The sequence below is a fragment of the Eleutherodactylus coqui genome, chromosome 2 (assembly GCF_035609145.1).
Source record: "Eleutherodactylus coqui strain aEleCoq1 chromosome 2, aEleCoq1.hap1, whole genome shotgun sequence".
In the NCBI taxonomy this organism is placed as follows: domain Eukaryota; kingdom Metazoa; phylum Chordata; class Amphibia; order Anura; family Eleutherodactylidae; genus Eleutherodactylus; species Eleutherodactylus coqui.
This window is the reverse complement of record NC_089838.1, coordinates 116,396,674-116,412,661: the sequence shown is the minus strand read 5'-3', so window position 1 is coordinate 116,412,661 and position 15,988 is coordinate 116,396,674.

Here is a 15,988-nt window from a genome sequence, read left to right as displayed (position 1 = left end):
CTGGATTCATCTGGCCAGGCATTTTTTTCCATTGCTCAATGATCCAAGTTTGTTCACTGTTGCCCAATAGAGTCTGGCCTTTCTGTTATCTGTTACTCTTAGACAGCGATGGCACTGGTCATCTGCTGTTACAACCCATCCCTGCCCTGGACCGATGAATTATGTGTTTGGACGTGTTAGTTGGAACACTGGTGTTATATTTGGCAGCTGCAGATTAAGTAGACCATAGGGCCTGGACTGTTCACACAACTTGGGTTCTCCCCACTGTAACTATAGTTAGCAGCACTAATCTTCTGTGTCAAGAGCTGCTGCTCTAGTCTCAGTCTCCCCTGAAATATATGGCAGTCGTTGAGGACAGTGATTGGCTGTAGCAGTCATGTGAGTACATAGTTACAGCATCACTTCTGCCATGTGAACAAAGCCTGCTGGGTAGGACTGGACCGGTCTGATTTGTAAGGCCCAGTAAAAGGGATCTACCAAGATCTAAAGGGAACATTTTAAAAAATGATTTAAGGACAGTAAGGCCGAATGCACACAGGCGAAAATTCCCCGGCAAGTTTCCCCATGGAATTTCCGCCATTGCACGTCATCACTAACGTGCCGGCTCTGCACTGCGTATTTGCAGCTGTGCGCCAACTGGCACATCCGCAGCAGAGTGAAGACACCGGACAGGTTAGGCACGGGTCATTGCAGGGGCATGGACATCAGAACCAAGCTCAGTACCTAAATACATTTTTATACTTTTATAAAAATGGGTAGTTGATCCAGGGATTATTGTGATTGCCAGGTTTGGAATCAGGAAGGAATTTTTTGCGTAAGAAGGAGAAAAATTGGGAAAATCTTCCTCATTGCTTTTTTTCTCTTCTTCTGGACCAACATTGCAAGATAATAGGCAGAACTGGATGGACATGTGTCTTTTTTTAGCCTATGTGTGATTGTTCTCAGTGAGAGAAACCAAGTAATCTTGTAGATATAATATCTTTTAATGGCTAACAAAAATATATGATGTTACAGCAAGCTTTCGGGGATATCTCGCCCCCTTCGTCGGGCTAATGAATGAAACTAGTTTGGATGGCACATAATTATGCAGAGGGAAGGAGAACACATTCCTCTTGATCTAAATAAATGTTCACACACAGAAATTTGAGACTGTTTTGCACTAAAAACCTAAAGCAACAGACAAACTGAGTTGAGACATAAATCGTAAATCAGTCCACTGAGCTCAGGACAGTTTTATGATGTGTCTTATCTCTCCTTCAACCTGCACATGGAAGGAGATGCAGCAACAACTATTGGATGGCAACATTATTACAAGTCAAGTTCTGAATTTTTATGAAGTTTTAAAGAAAGGAAAAAAAATTACGATTGGGAAGAGGACATCCCCCTTGACCTCCTTCAGACCTTTCATATTTTCCACCTATGCAAGAATCCCGGCTGAGGTTAATTCCATTCCTGGGGGTATCAAACATGGCCATAAATTTGTACTTCTTCTGTGATGCTGCGACTTGAAATTGCCCTTCAATATAATAATTCTCATCTGCTCTATGCTGTGTCCCCGACCACAAAAATGTTTTGCCACAAGTCGTTCAGTCTTTCCCTCTGTAATTGAGGGGCGATGAGATCTCATCCTGGCTCTCAGTTTTTTTCCTTGCACACGATGTTTCTATATAACATGGTGGGCTCATATATAGCGTCTTGGCTCCAGTATACCTCTAAATAACTGTCACAATATAATAGTCAGACACCAATTCTATGCAGTGATAATGATTACAGTGCAGATAGCTCCAGTGATCCCAGGTGACGTCTCCTATGCTAGGTGTCATCTTCTTTCCCTTTTCTTCTCTATCCAGGTCCAGACCACCATGAAAGCTTTTTCCAGCCACAATTCATCTCTGGTAATCTCAAGGTATTAATAGCCACTTTGTACCCTAGAAAAGGAATACTATCTCTTCTGTGCCACTCAAAATAATATTGCCCTCTGTCTTTCGAAGTAAGAGAGTTGCCTGTCCCTCCACAAATTAATATAGCCTCCTCTGTACTCTCGCAAACTAATAGAGCCTTCTATGGGCCACTATAAGGTAAAAGAGTCCCCTATGTGTCCCAAAAACTAATAGCAACCCCCTCTGTACCACCAAAGGAGAGCGCTTCTTACCCTCAGGACGCAACAAGATATACTAAAAGAAAAAAGGAAAGCACTCAGGGGATCATAGGACCAATTAAATTAAATAATTCATGAATTAGGTGTGTAAACAAATGAAATAATTATGTAAATTATTTATTCCCTAGCCCCAAAAAAAGTTTAGTAAATAAAATGAAGAAACATTCCAAACAGAGAAGGAACAGAAGCACTACAGGTAAGAGATTTATCAACCCAAACCTCAGTGAGAGTGTGAGCGTGCGCGATGACATAACTGTTCCGTGTCATAAGTCTGATTTGGGATTAGTAACTTTGTAGTCAGGGACTTTTGGAAGGTCATTTGTGTTTAATTACTGTTTATCTATTTGAATTTTTGCATATACTGCTTTCATCTAATCTATTTGACTGATCCCCATTTAGAATGAGCTCCATGATTGACAATGCCACCCAGTGTACATCTTATGCCATGTATGCAGTCCTTGAACAGCCATTCAAGGGTGTATCCTGCTGTACAAAATGTGAGCGTGTTGCACATTTGGAAGCCCAGATCCTGGATCTAAATGAGCAGCTTGCAACACTATGATCCATTGGCAACCTGGGCTTGCTGCTCATTGAGCAAGCACTCGCTGGGGTAGAAGTGGGGGTGGGCAGTAGTTCAGCTAGCTGGATGATAGAAGGAGGGGTAGAGGGAAGAGATCCAGACAGGCTAGTCCTGAACAAGTTTGCAAAGTTGGCAAATGAGGGGGATACAATTACAGGATTACTGCTGCTGCAGCACGACATTCCCTCTTACCGCCAGGGGGATGTCTGCTCCAGTAAAAAGGGGAATAGGAGCATAGGGCAGGCTACACAGGTCCTAGTAGTGGGAGACTCAATTATTAGGAGGACAGACAGGGCAATCTGCCACAAAGACAAGGATCGTCAAACAATGTGTTGTCTTCCTAGTGCGCAGGTTCGACACATCGCGGATATGGTTGACAGATTACTGGAAGAGGCTAGTGAGGATCCAATGGTCATGGTACACATTCGCACCAATGTGAAAGTTAGAGGTAGGTGAAGGGTCCTTAACCCCTTACCACTATAGGACATACTGTTATGTCCTGCAGGGTCGGAGTATGTATGAAAAGAGATCCCTGTGCAAACAGGTTTTACTGAAGCATGTGTAATTATGCATACAGTTGTCTGAAGAACTCCTTAATATCTGGAAATCTTTCCTGAGGAATTTTCTCTAAGGTAACAACTTTCAGACCTATAGGGTTCCTATTATGCTGTATATCAAGTGTCTAGGAACAGTTAAGGATATCTTATACTGATGTTATGGGGATGTTTGTTTATCCTTTCGCTCAATAAATTCACAGTCCACCCCACATATTGCTTCTTACATGGGCATTCTAATAGACCACAGAATTGGACCTCTAATTTAATGTTAAAAAATTGACTGATAAGTATCAGTAATTAAGCCATCATTTTTGAGGACATTGAGGAATCCTTTGTATTTATGTACTTTGGCAAGTTGGGGTCTACTCGCCTGAGGATCGCCGACCTCTCAGACCGGAATGGGCACCACACGTATAGAAATACTGCAGTAGACTGCGATTTCTTATAAATCTGGCGCCTGCCAGCATTTATTTCACATCAAACATAAATAAAGCATATACAAAGCTCGTTATGCACCCCGCCAGGGTGAGAGTCCAGGTTGTCACCCCTGTCAAACTCGAGGCTTTGCTAGTCCACCTTGGACCACCAGCCCGCAGCACCTCAGCTCTGCTGTGCTGTTTGTTCCCCTGAGTATGCCAGAAACTGATTCTTTTATCTAATTTCCTGACCCACTCAGGTGTTCTCTCTCATCTTAGGTTCCAGAATGCCTGTCTATAGACCTCTACAGGTCTTTCTGTGTAATGTACTTCTACAGTACTAAACATGATATATTATATTCCTTGATTACACCAATTCCATGGAACACAACATTCTCTTCAGGAAAATTAATAAATTGAAGAGAGATTTGGGAGACTATAAAAATAACCTTGTAAAACCGTGGGAATATAATAATAATAATAATAATAATAATAATAATAAAAGCACCCACCAAGATAAACCAGGAGCTGAAACTTGTTAGGGATAATAGGAGAAGAATTAAATACTATAAGAGTGTGAGATCTCAATCAGAATATATTGTCTCATTGTCTGAATTAAATTGTTCTGAGAAAGTGTATGAGTTGGCTACAAATGTGGTGGCATTGAACAACATACCTACACTTTTTTTCAGAAATGAAAGATGAGAGAAATGTGTTCCTCAAGCAGTTAGAGGAAGATGCAAATACAAAGGAAACCTGTCAAAGCAGATTTCAACACATCAAGCTCAGGTGTCAGATATGGAAAAGAAAATGAAGAAGAATACTGCATGCTTGGATTCTGTTAAGGAGCAGAAGGGGAAAATTCAAAGAGAATTAGAAGCTACAAATCAACATTATAAAGAAAAAATAGCTGCTTATGATAAACTTAAGAAGGCTAAAATGAATTTTCAGCAGGAATTAGAAGATGTTACTGTGGAGCTTGGTCACCAACATCACATTTTCTCTAAACTGGAGATGAAACGTGAACAGGGGCTTACTGAAGAGAAAAATCAGGTTTGCGAGATATGCTGTTGAGCGTGAGCGTGCTGAAGAAAGGGCTTGAGGACTCAAGTGTGTCTGGAGGAGCTTAGATCTCCAGACACATTAAGTCTTAGGCTGAAAGCCAGAGCAAGAGGCTGTCTTAACAGCATCAGGAACTGAGAGCCTGAGGTGTCCCTGTCTGATACACTCTAGACACCCCAGGAGGGAGATAGTGATGGGGTACTGGTGCATTATTTCTCCCCCAGAACTAGGGGGGGAGACATGGGTTGGGCAGTCAAAGTGACAGGGAACACCCACAAAATGCCCCTGTAGCACCTTACATAGAATCAGCACCCTGTCTTGTGCTGTGGTGGGTGGTTCTGGTGAGGACTGACATCTGCTGTTCTGCCGGAGTGCCTTTAACAATCTGGAGGGCAAGTATCAGAAGTGGCTTCTCAGTACTGTAGGGTCACTCCGCCTCTGCTGCATCTCATGCCCTCTGATGAACCCTCCCCTCTCTAGCACAGGCTCCAATAGCTGCCTCTCATGCTGCCGGAGAAGCGGCTTTCCTAGGAGCCTGTAAAATACCTTGTGGGGCCAGAGGAGCCTGCAGAGCCGGGGCCTCAGAAGCAACTTACCTACAACCTTGGGTGAAGAACAGCCTGGACTTGACATGCTGTCTGCACGGGGAAAAGACGACCGTTATGGGTAACACAGACAGCACCTCATGCTGTGTGCGGTAGGGAAGACAGCCATAACTGGTAACAGCCGGGGCCTCACATGCTGTGTGCGGAGGGGGGAAGACTAGCGTAACGGATAACACAGCTGGGACCTCAGATGCTGTGTGCAGGGGGGAGACAGTCAATCCACAGCTGGGGGCATGACCTACCCCTTCCTTGTCACTGAGCCAGGGCAACCCATGTCTCCACCCATAGTTCCGGTGGAGACATAATGCACCAGTACCAGTGAAGGGAACCGTTCGAGTTAGAAACCCTGAGGTTGTATTATATTTCAGTATGTGGATGCTGTAAATCTGTCTGCTGTGTGTGAAATAAAACTGGTGGAAACCAGAACTTGAAGTAATCCTGTAGTCCTGAGCCTTTATGTGTGTGGTGCCAACCCTCTTGAATGGAGAAGATGGCAATCCCAGAGAGCGAGTAACCCCCCAGGTAATCTATTACACATACACATATATATATATATATATATATATATATATATATATATATATATATATACATATATATATATTGAACAGGTTGCCACGATATATATATATATATATATATATATATATATATGTATATATATATATATATATATATATATATATAAAAGGATACCATGGTTGCATTGAACTGCTACAATGGTATCCTTTATTACATTTTTGTGGACTTTAACCTTTCGGTTATCAGTGGATGAGTGTTCGGTGATGAAGTGAAGAGATGCATCAGAGCCCCTCCAGAGAATAAGTTAGTTGGAACTTTTATTACTGTTCCACAATTTTATCTAGGGTCATATCACCCAAGCGATAAGACATTATTTTAGAACAGTGTTACACTATGCTATTGAAATGCAGGGAATAGCAATCAAATGAATCAATCATTACCTTTGATAAATATACAGAGATGATCACAGAATCATAGGATCTTCTTGGAGAAAACTGCTACTTATGATGCAATAATAGCCATAAACAAAGTGCAATGCTTCAGCAGAATAATTAGCTTTTTTCAAGTATATAATTATAGAATTCATTTATGGGTAATACTGCATAATGAATAGCAATTTCCTCCAATATGCTTCTGCGATATTGTAATCTTTACCATCCATATGATCCCGGGCTCAACGGGAGTGCACCTCAGTTCTGACTCTGCTTACAGCTATTGAAGTTTGTTAGGTATGTGAACTCTTGTCCTCTGTCTCATTGTCCACTTGCAAAGCGACCACACATCACTGCCAATAATCATTTCCTAGAAAGAGAGTTTGTTCAGCTAGATAAATGATGCTAACATGATGGGAATAGCAATCACATGAGATCTGTATTTTTCCACTGCAGTGGCAATACTCAGTAACGCCATGATGCCTCCCCTCTGTCTAACAATGTATGTGATGTTGTAAATTAAAGGCAATCAGGAGTTTTAAAAATCTTAGAAACCACAAACTAACATTTTGCAAGATGTACTTTAATCCCTTAGTGACCAAGCCTGTTTGTGCCTTAATGACCAGGCCAAATTTTGGAAATCTGACATGTGTACTTTAACATAGAATAGCTCCGTAAAGGTTTTGCATATCCAAGTGATTCTGACATTGTTTTTTTCACCACATATTGTCCTTCATTTAGGCGGTAAAAATAGACCGATAGAATTTGTGCATATTTATTAAAAACACCAAAATTGGAAACATTTTGAAAAAAATATCGTTTTTTTACATTTTCAATTGTAATATATCAAATATGTGCAAACATACTGTACAAACTTTTGCTAAGATATATATTTCCATCTATTTACTTTATTCTGAATGCACATTTGAAAAACTTTTTTATGTTTTTTTAACCATTTAGGAGACGTACAAATTTAACCTTACCTTTCAGCATTTTGAGGAACACTTTATTTTCCTGCACCAAGCCAAGATAGCAAAGGCTCATAGGTGTCAGAATAATAGATACCCCCACAAATGACCCTATTTTAAAAACTACACCCCTTAATGTATTCACTGAGGGGTGTCATGAGTATTTTGACCCCACAGGTTTTTTTTTCAGGAATTAATTCAATTTAGAGGAGAAAATTTTAAATTTCATATTTTTGCAAATATGTCATTTTAAAGACATATTTTTTTTCTATAGTTTACATGAAAATGAGGATTTACACCCCAAAATGGATCCCCTGTTTGTCCTGTGTTCACAAATATACCCAATGTGGCCCTTATCTTATATCTGAGTGCACAACGGGGCCCAAAATGAAAAGAGTAGTCAGTGTCTTTCAGAACAGAAATTTTGCTTGAAGGCGTTTTAGGCCGCATAGCAGACACGTAGAGTTCTTGAGCGCCCAAAACCATAGAAACCCCCCAAAAATGACCCCATTTTGAAAACTAGACCCCTTATCAAATTTATCTAGGGGTGTACTGCCCATTTTGACCCCACGGTTTTTGAATAAATTCAAGCAAAGCAAAAGGAAAAAATTGTGATTTTCGTTTTTTTGGCAATTCTGTCATTTTAAAAACAGCTTTTTTTGTACAGCACACATATAAATAAAGACTTGCACCCCAAAATGGATACGCCTGTTTGTGCTGTTTTCAGAAATATACCCATTGTGGCCCTAATCTTATGTCCGCATGCACAACGGGTCCCAAAATGAAAGGAGTAATCGGTGGTTTTCAGAACATAGATTTTGCTTGAAGAGCTTTTAGGCCCCATTGCACACTTGTAGAGTTTTTGAGCACCCAAAACAATAGAGAACTCCCACAAATGACCCCATTTTGAAAACTAGACCCCTTAAGGAATTTATCTAGGGGTGTACTACCTATTTTGATGCCACAGTTTTTGAATGAATTCAAGCAAAGCAAAAGGAAAAAATTGTCATTTTCATTTTTTTGGCAATTCTGTCACTTTAAAAACAGCTTTTTCTGTACAGCACACATGTGAATGAAGACTTGCACCCCAAAATGGATACCCCTGTTTGTGCTGTTTTCAGAAATATACCCATTGTGGTCCTAATCTTATGTCTGGATGCACAACAGGGCCCACAATGAAAGGAGCAGTCGGTGGCTTTTAGAACATAAATTTTGCTTGAAGGCCTTTTATGCCCCATAGCACACTTGTAGAGTTCTTGAGCGCCCAAAACAATAGAGAACCCCCACAAATAACCTCATTTTGAAAACTAGACCCCTTACCGCATTCATCTAGGGGTGTACTGTGTATTTTAACCATACAATTTTTGAATAGATCTAAGCAAAGCAGTAGGAAAAAATTACAATTTTCATTTTTTGGGCAATTGTGTCAATTTAAAAAACGTTTTTTTTGTACAGCACATATATAAATGAAGACTTTCACCCCAAAATGGATACCCCTGTTTGTTCCGTGTTCAGAAACATACCAATTGGGGCCCTAATCTACTTACAGGACACATGGCTAGGCCTATAATGAAAGGAACACCCGTTGGATTTCAGGGTACAACTGAATAAATTCCAGGTCCCATCGCCCACTTATAGAGCCATTGAGTGGCTAAAACGATAAGAAACCCCCTCAAATGACCCTATTTTGAAATCTATACCCCTTAACGAATTCATCTAGGGGTGTACTGCGTATTTTGACCCCACAGTATTTGAATGAATCTAAGCAAAGCAGAAGGAAAAAAATACGATTTTCAATTTTTTGGCAATTTTTTTCAATTTGAAAACAGTTTTTTTTTTGGACAGCGTACATAGGAATGAAGACATTCACCCCAAAATGGATACCCCCGTTTGTCCCGAGTTCAGAAACATACCCATTGGGGCCCTAATCTACTTACAGGGCCCATGGCAAGGCCTATAATGGAGGGAACACCCGTTGGATTGCAGGGCACAACTGAATAAATTCCAGGCCCTATTGCTCATTTGTACGGAATAAAAATTGACTCCCTAAAAATATCCCTCCCCCCCCCCTCCGCACCCTTTTCGGCTTTCCCCAAATCTTAGACAAAAGTAATAATGTGAAAAGTGTGGTATCTCCGAAGACAGGGGTAGTTACGGAGGCTGGTTGGAATGGGAACATGGGGCAATAAAACCGGTATCCCCCCCTCTCATGCTTTTTGGGGGTCATTTCTTGACCTCAGTGGCGGGTATGGGGTGTAAAAAGTAGTGTTCCGTGAGTCTTCGTAAGCTTGCTGAGGTGCGGCAGTCTCGCACAGAAGGCGCTCAACAAGCTGCTCCTGGAACTGCATGACGGCAAGTGTTCCGGGGCTTCTTGTAAAATACGTATTACAGGTAGCGGTCTAAATAATGCTGGGCTCACGCAGCCATAGGCGGCATCTGCTTGCGGAGGCCCGCAGCGGATCCCATCTGTGAGCCTGGCTGTGACCCTGCGTACGACCGCGTAATGTACTGCGCATAACTGCCTACTCACACAGGCGGTCATTCGCAGTACAAATTTTTTTTTTTGGTTTGTATTTCCCACACCGTCGCTTAGCGATGACGGGGGTACCCGCAGCCCGTACACAACGTAGTTGTGTATGGGCTGCGGGTATATCCACAACCATGGAGCACAATAGGCTCTATGCTGCTGATAGCCGCGGTAAAATAGAAACTGCTGCGTTCTCTTTTCTGCGAGTGGATTACACAATTCCAACCCATTAATGTGAGCAGAATTGTGTAATCCAATGCGATTGATCTGCGTAATACCGCGGATCAGACGCATGCGGAATCCGTAATTCCTATCCGGTCATGTGAGACTGACCTATGTTAGATCGCTACTTTTTTATTACGTAACCGGGGACTGCTCAACGAGGCTACCCATCACTGCTCCAGGCTCTCGGCGACCATTGGTCGCTGAGAGCAAGGAGATTTTAAGTTTCCTGGGCTTCCCGACTCCTGCGCATGTGTCCGGCATTTTGCCGGCGGTCGCATGTGCAGAATTCGGGTAAGTTCACGGAGGAGGATCGCGTCGGGGTGCAAATACGGAGGCCCCTGGTAAAAAGTTTCACCTCCTCTCATCGCATCGGTGAGAGGAGATGAAACTTCAATTTTTTAAAAAACTTTTACGTGATCACCATTATCCATTGTATAACGGTGAACACATGACCAGGAACCGCTGACTGTGGCCCCCCGTGAAATCTCCAGGCTCTTGGCTCAGTTTTGTAGCCAGGAGCATGGAGAATTTCAATTATCCTGGCAATCCACAGCTTTTGCGCATGTGTCCGCCATTTTGACAACGGGCGTGTGCGCAGAAGCTGGGGTAAGGTCTGCGGATAAATCCGGGGGCCTTATGTACGTACTTTCATCCTCCCTCATGGTTATATGTGAGGGGAGATGAAACATACGCTTTTTAAACTTTTTAAAACTTTTTTTTAACTTTTTTTTAAAAACTTTTTTACACTTTTTTTTTTTACTTTACATGATCCCTGTTATCCATTGGATAACAGGGATCATGTCCCCGGTATAATCTCTCTGCTCCTGGCTACACATGGCAGCCAGGAGCAGAGGGATTTTGAATTTCCCAGGGCTCAAGCCCCTCTGTGCACCGGGCGCGCATGCGCAGAGGGGGACTTCGGGTCCCAGAACACCGGGGACATCGGCAGACCTGAGGTGAGTATTTTCACCTCCCCTCATGGATCGGATCCATGAGGGGAGGCGAAACTTATGCTTTTTTTTTACTTTTGTAAACTTTTTCGTGATCGCCGCTATCCATTGGATAGCAGCGATCACGGGGCCCGGGACCGCTCACCGCAGTCCCTGGTAACATCTCCTGGTTCCCGGCTACCTTCAGGAGCTGGGAGCCAGGAGATTTTGAATTTGCCGGGGGCTCCCAAGCTTCTGCGCATGCGCGTGATGTAATCGTCAGGCGCGCATGCACAAAAGAGTGGCGGCGGGTCTGGGAGGACTCCGTCACCGCAGAAGACCCCGGAGAAGTCGGGTGAGTAATTTCATCTGCCCTGATGGAATCCATCAGGGCAGCTGAATCTTTAACTTTTTTTGTACTTTTTGTAACTTTAATGCGATCGGCGCTATCCATTGGATAGCGCCGATTGCAATGCTGGGGGGGGGGGTCCCGCGGCCCAGGATGACAGCTCCATGCTGTCGGCTACCTGCGGGCACTGACAGCATGGAGCTGTCACGTCCATAGCCCACGGGGCTTTATTCTCTGTAGGACGCATGTTTTTACGTCCTCAGAGAATAAAGCCCACTTGGGCAGGGCGTAAAAAGGCAATGGTCTGGTCGTTAAGGGGTTAAGGCACACCTCCACACAAGCCAGGTTTGACTGTTTATTCCTAGGACTGCGACGGTAACAAGAGGGTAGTCTCTACGTCTAGAGGAACAAAGGTTTCATCGCCAACACAGAAGGGCATTCTTTACTGTAAGGGTAGTGAGACTGTGGAACTCTCTGTCTGAGTACATTGTGATGGCAAAATCGATAAAAGAGTTTAAGGGTATTACTGTACCTGGACGCCACCATGAAGTAGGGGTGGAGAGAACAGTGACAGCCCGGTGCCGGTACCTGAAACTGATTAGCTGCAAGATGGCTCCCCTGCAGGTCCTGGAAGGCCACTATGATGATCCTGTCCCGGCTGCTGCTGCTGTAAGTCTCCCAGGCTCCCCGGCTGGTAGCTTAGCTTCCCGCAGAGATGTGTGTTCCCCAGCCATTCTCCACTGCTGCTGGTGGTAATAGCCATCTCCCCATTACCATGTCCCCTTAGTGGCCTCGCTGTCAGTGTCCCGCTGTAGTCTCTCACCTCCTGCCACGCCATCGGCCTCTCGCACCTGCGGTCCCCTTACCAGCCGCGCTGTGACTGTCCCCACCAGCTGTAGTCTCTAACCACCTGCCCCACTGTCGGTTGTCCGGCTCCTGATGCTGTGGGGGAGAAGACCCGGCACTCCGCACAGCAGATACAGCGCTCGGCCCATGTGAGCGCAGTTGAGTGGCGGTGGGGCACCTGATGCAGTGGGGAAGACGGGTGACAGCCGCAGCATGGTGCAGGACAGTCTTGCCAGCGGTGGAGGAGTATATCTTCCCCAGCCAATGTATGTTTTACTTTTTACCTCTAAATGCTTCCATGTTACAGCTGTAACATAGAAGCATTTACAGCTAAGACATTCCAGGACCTTGCCGAATTGACCCAATCGGGAGCTAGGGGTGTGACAGGGGTGTTCCTCCATAGAAGCCCTGTCAAACCCCTAGCTTCCGGTGGTGTCAAGATACAAGAATACCGAGTTTAAGAGGAGACTAGATGCCTTTCTAGAACGCTATGATATTACAGGATATAGACATTAAATAACCAGTGGCGCTGGCGTAACTATAGAGGATGCAGGGGATGCTGTTGCACCCGGGCCCAGGAGCCCTAGGGGACCCATAAGGCCTCTCCTCTCCATATAGGGAGCCCAGTAGTATGAATAAAGCATTATAGTTGGGGGCCCTGTCACAGATTTTGCATTGGGGCCCAAAAGCTTCAAGTTACACCTCTGACCAGTGGCATTGTTAATCCGGGTCTAAGAGTTAGGTAGGAACTTTCAAACGTTGATAAAGGAATTATTCTGACTGCCATTATGGAGTGGGGAAGGATTTTTTTTCCCCAAATGGGCTAAATTGACTTCTGCCGCATTCGGGTTTTTTTTTAGTTCCTCTGGATCAACAAAGGGGTGGAAACAGGCTGAACTAGATGGATAAAAATTCCTGCAAAACATCTTTAAAAAAAGTGGGTATGCAAATACCCTCATACAGACAACTGACTATTACAATCTAGAAAATGCAAACCCACTCATCAGGAGTTTGGTGTTAAACTATATCCACAATTTTTGCTAAGATATAAGAGTGAATGCTTGCTTAAAGAAATTTTGGACTTGTTTACACGTTTGTATTTTTTCTAAGTAATCAAATTTAAGTACTTTACTCTCCAGATATTAATATTTACCTAGTATGATCTGTTTTACACCTGTTGAGGAAGCACTGACCATCTCCATTCTGCATATGTTTTATCCAATGACATGCATCATGTAACAATTTTGTCTAATTCTGGCTTCATTGGAGGAACTCAAGTGTGTCTGTCTAGACAGGCTTGTTAGATATTAATGAACAGTTCAGCAGTTGTTTATTAAATGATAATGTGAACATAACATATCCTTTTATCAAGACCAAAATAAAAGCCTTGAGCCAGCAGGTTTACCTTGGATGGTTGTTTAATATTAAGAGATAGAACTTTAGAACGTCCTATAATAGCCCAGGCTGGTCTATACTCAGTACCGCAATAACTCCTAGTTTCTTATTTAACTAATTCCAAACAGAGGAGTCAACAGAAGTGCTACAGATAAGAGCTATAAAAATCAAAACCGAAGTGAGTGTGCAAGCTGAGTGAGTGTGCGAGGCTGTCTTCTAACTGCATTGTGTCATAAGTGTGGGACTTGGGAGCAGTGACTTAGTAAGAGTCTTTGAAAGAGTCACTTATTCAATTACTGCTTAGTTGAAAATTTTGCATATATATATATATATATATTTTTTTTTTTTAATCTATCTGTCCAATCTCCATTTAGAATGTGTTCCATGATTGACAATGCCGTACATCTTGTGCCATGTTCACAGTCCTTGAACAGCCATTCGAGGGTGCATACTGTTGTACAAGATGTGAGCATGTTACACATTTAGAAGCCCAGATCCAGGATCTAAATGAGCAGCTTGCAACATTGAGATCCAGTGACATCAAGAAAAAGAGTTTGCTACTCAATGAACAGGCTCTCACTAGGGTAGATGTGGGGGTGGACGGTAGTTTGGGAGAGCAGGATGAGCAGGCAGCTGGCTAAGTGACAGTTACATCCCACAAGTTTGCTAAGTTTGGTGATGGGGGGGATGCCATTACAGGATTAGCAACTCTACAGTACAACATGCCCTCTGACCTCCAGGGGGATGTCTGCTCTAGTAAGAAAAATAGGAGGGCAGGGCAGGCTAGACAGGTCCTGGTAGTGGGAGACTCAGATATTTGGGGGTCAGACAGGCCAATCTGCCACAAAGACCAGGATCGCCAAACAGTGTGTTGCCTCCCTGGCGTTCGACATATCGTGGATTGGGTTGACAGATTACTGGGAGGGGCTGGTGAGGACCCAGCGGTCATGGTACACATTGGCACCAATGAGAAAGTTTGAGGTAGGTGGAGGGTCCTTAAAAACAATTTCAGGGAACCAGGATGTAAGCTTAGGACGAGGATCTCCAAAGTTGTATTTTCTGAAATACTACCTGTACTACATGCCACACCAAAAAGGTAGTTGGAGATTAAGGAGGTAAACAAGAGGCTGAAGAATTGGTGTAGGAAGGAGGGGTTTGGGTTCCTAGAGAACTGGGTTCACTTTGCTGTCGGCTACAGACTCTACCGTAGAGATGGGCTGCATCTCAATGGGGAGGGTGAAGCAGTGCTGGGGGAGAAGATGGCTAGAAGGTTGGAGGAACTTTTAAACTAAGGACTGGGGGAAGGAAAATCAGAGCTAGAGGGGATACCTTACAGGAATAAAAGACTTAGGATAAAACCAATGTGGTTCAATAAAGATGTATATAGGGGTTAATAAACAGCAAAAAGAAAGTGTTTAAACTACTAACACAAGAAGGCAGTGAAGAAGCACTAAAAACCTATAAAGGAAAAAAAGAAATTATGTGAAAATCAGATAAAAGCAGCAAAGATGGAGACAGAGAGACTTATGGCCAAAGAGAGTTAAACTAACCCTAAACTGTTCTTTAACTATAGTAATAGTAAAAAAGATTAATACTGAAAGTGTTGGCCCTTTAATAAATAATGTAGGAAAAATTGTAGAGGCTGATGAGTAGAAAGCAAATCTATTAAATAGTCAAGTCTTACTTCTATTGTGGGTAAAATGTTTGAAGAGTTTCTAAGAGATGCTGTCCTGGATTACCTCAAGGAAATTAGTTGTATAACGCCATATCAGTTAATGAGGGGTTGTTTCTGTCAAGCCAACCTGATCAGCTTCTATGAAGAGGTAAGTTCTAGACTGGAATGGGGAGAGTCACTAGACCTTGTGTATCTGGACTTTTCCAAAGCAACTGATACTGTGCTGCATTAAAAGTTGGTATATAAAATGAGAATGCTTGGTCTGGGCAAGAATGGTTATTAATGGTACGTACTCTGATTCGGTCACCGTTACTAGTGAGGTACCGCAGAAGTCAGTATTGGGACCTTATTCTTTTGTTTTATACTCATTCAATGACCTGGTAGAAGGATTGCACGGTAAAATACCAATACTTGCAGATAACACAAAACTATGTAAAATAATAAACACAAAAGAGGATAGAATGCGGTTGCAAATGAATCTGGTTAAAGGGGTTGTCTCGCGGGAGCGAGTGGGGTTATACACTTCTGTATGGCCATATTAATGCACTTTGTAATATACATCGTGCATTAAATATGAGCCATACAGAAGTTATACACTTACCTGCTCCGTTGCTGGCGTCCTCGTCTCCATGGTGCCATCTAACGCTGTCTTCTCCTTCCATTTAGATGCGCTTGCGCTGTGCGGTCTTCTGCTGTGTTCAATGGAGCCGCTCCGGCGTGCTCGCGCCGGAGAGCTGGTCTGC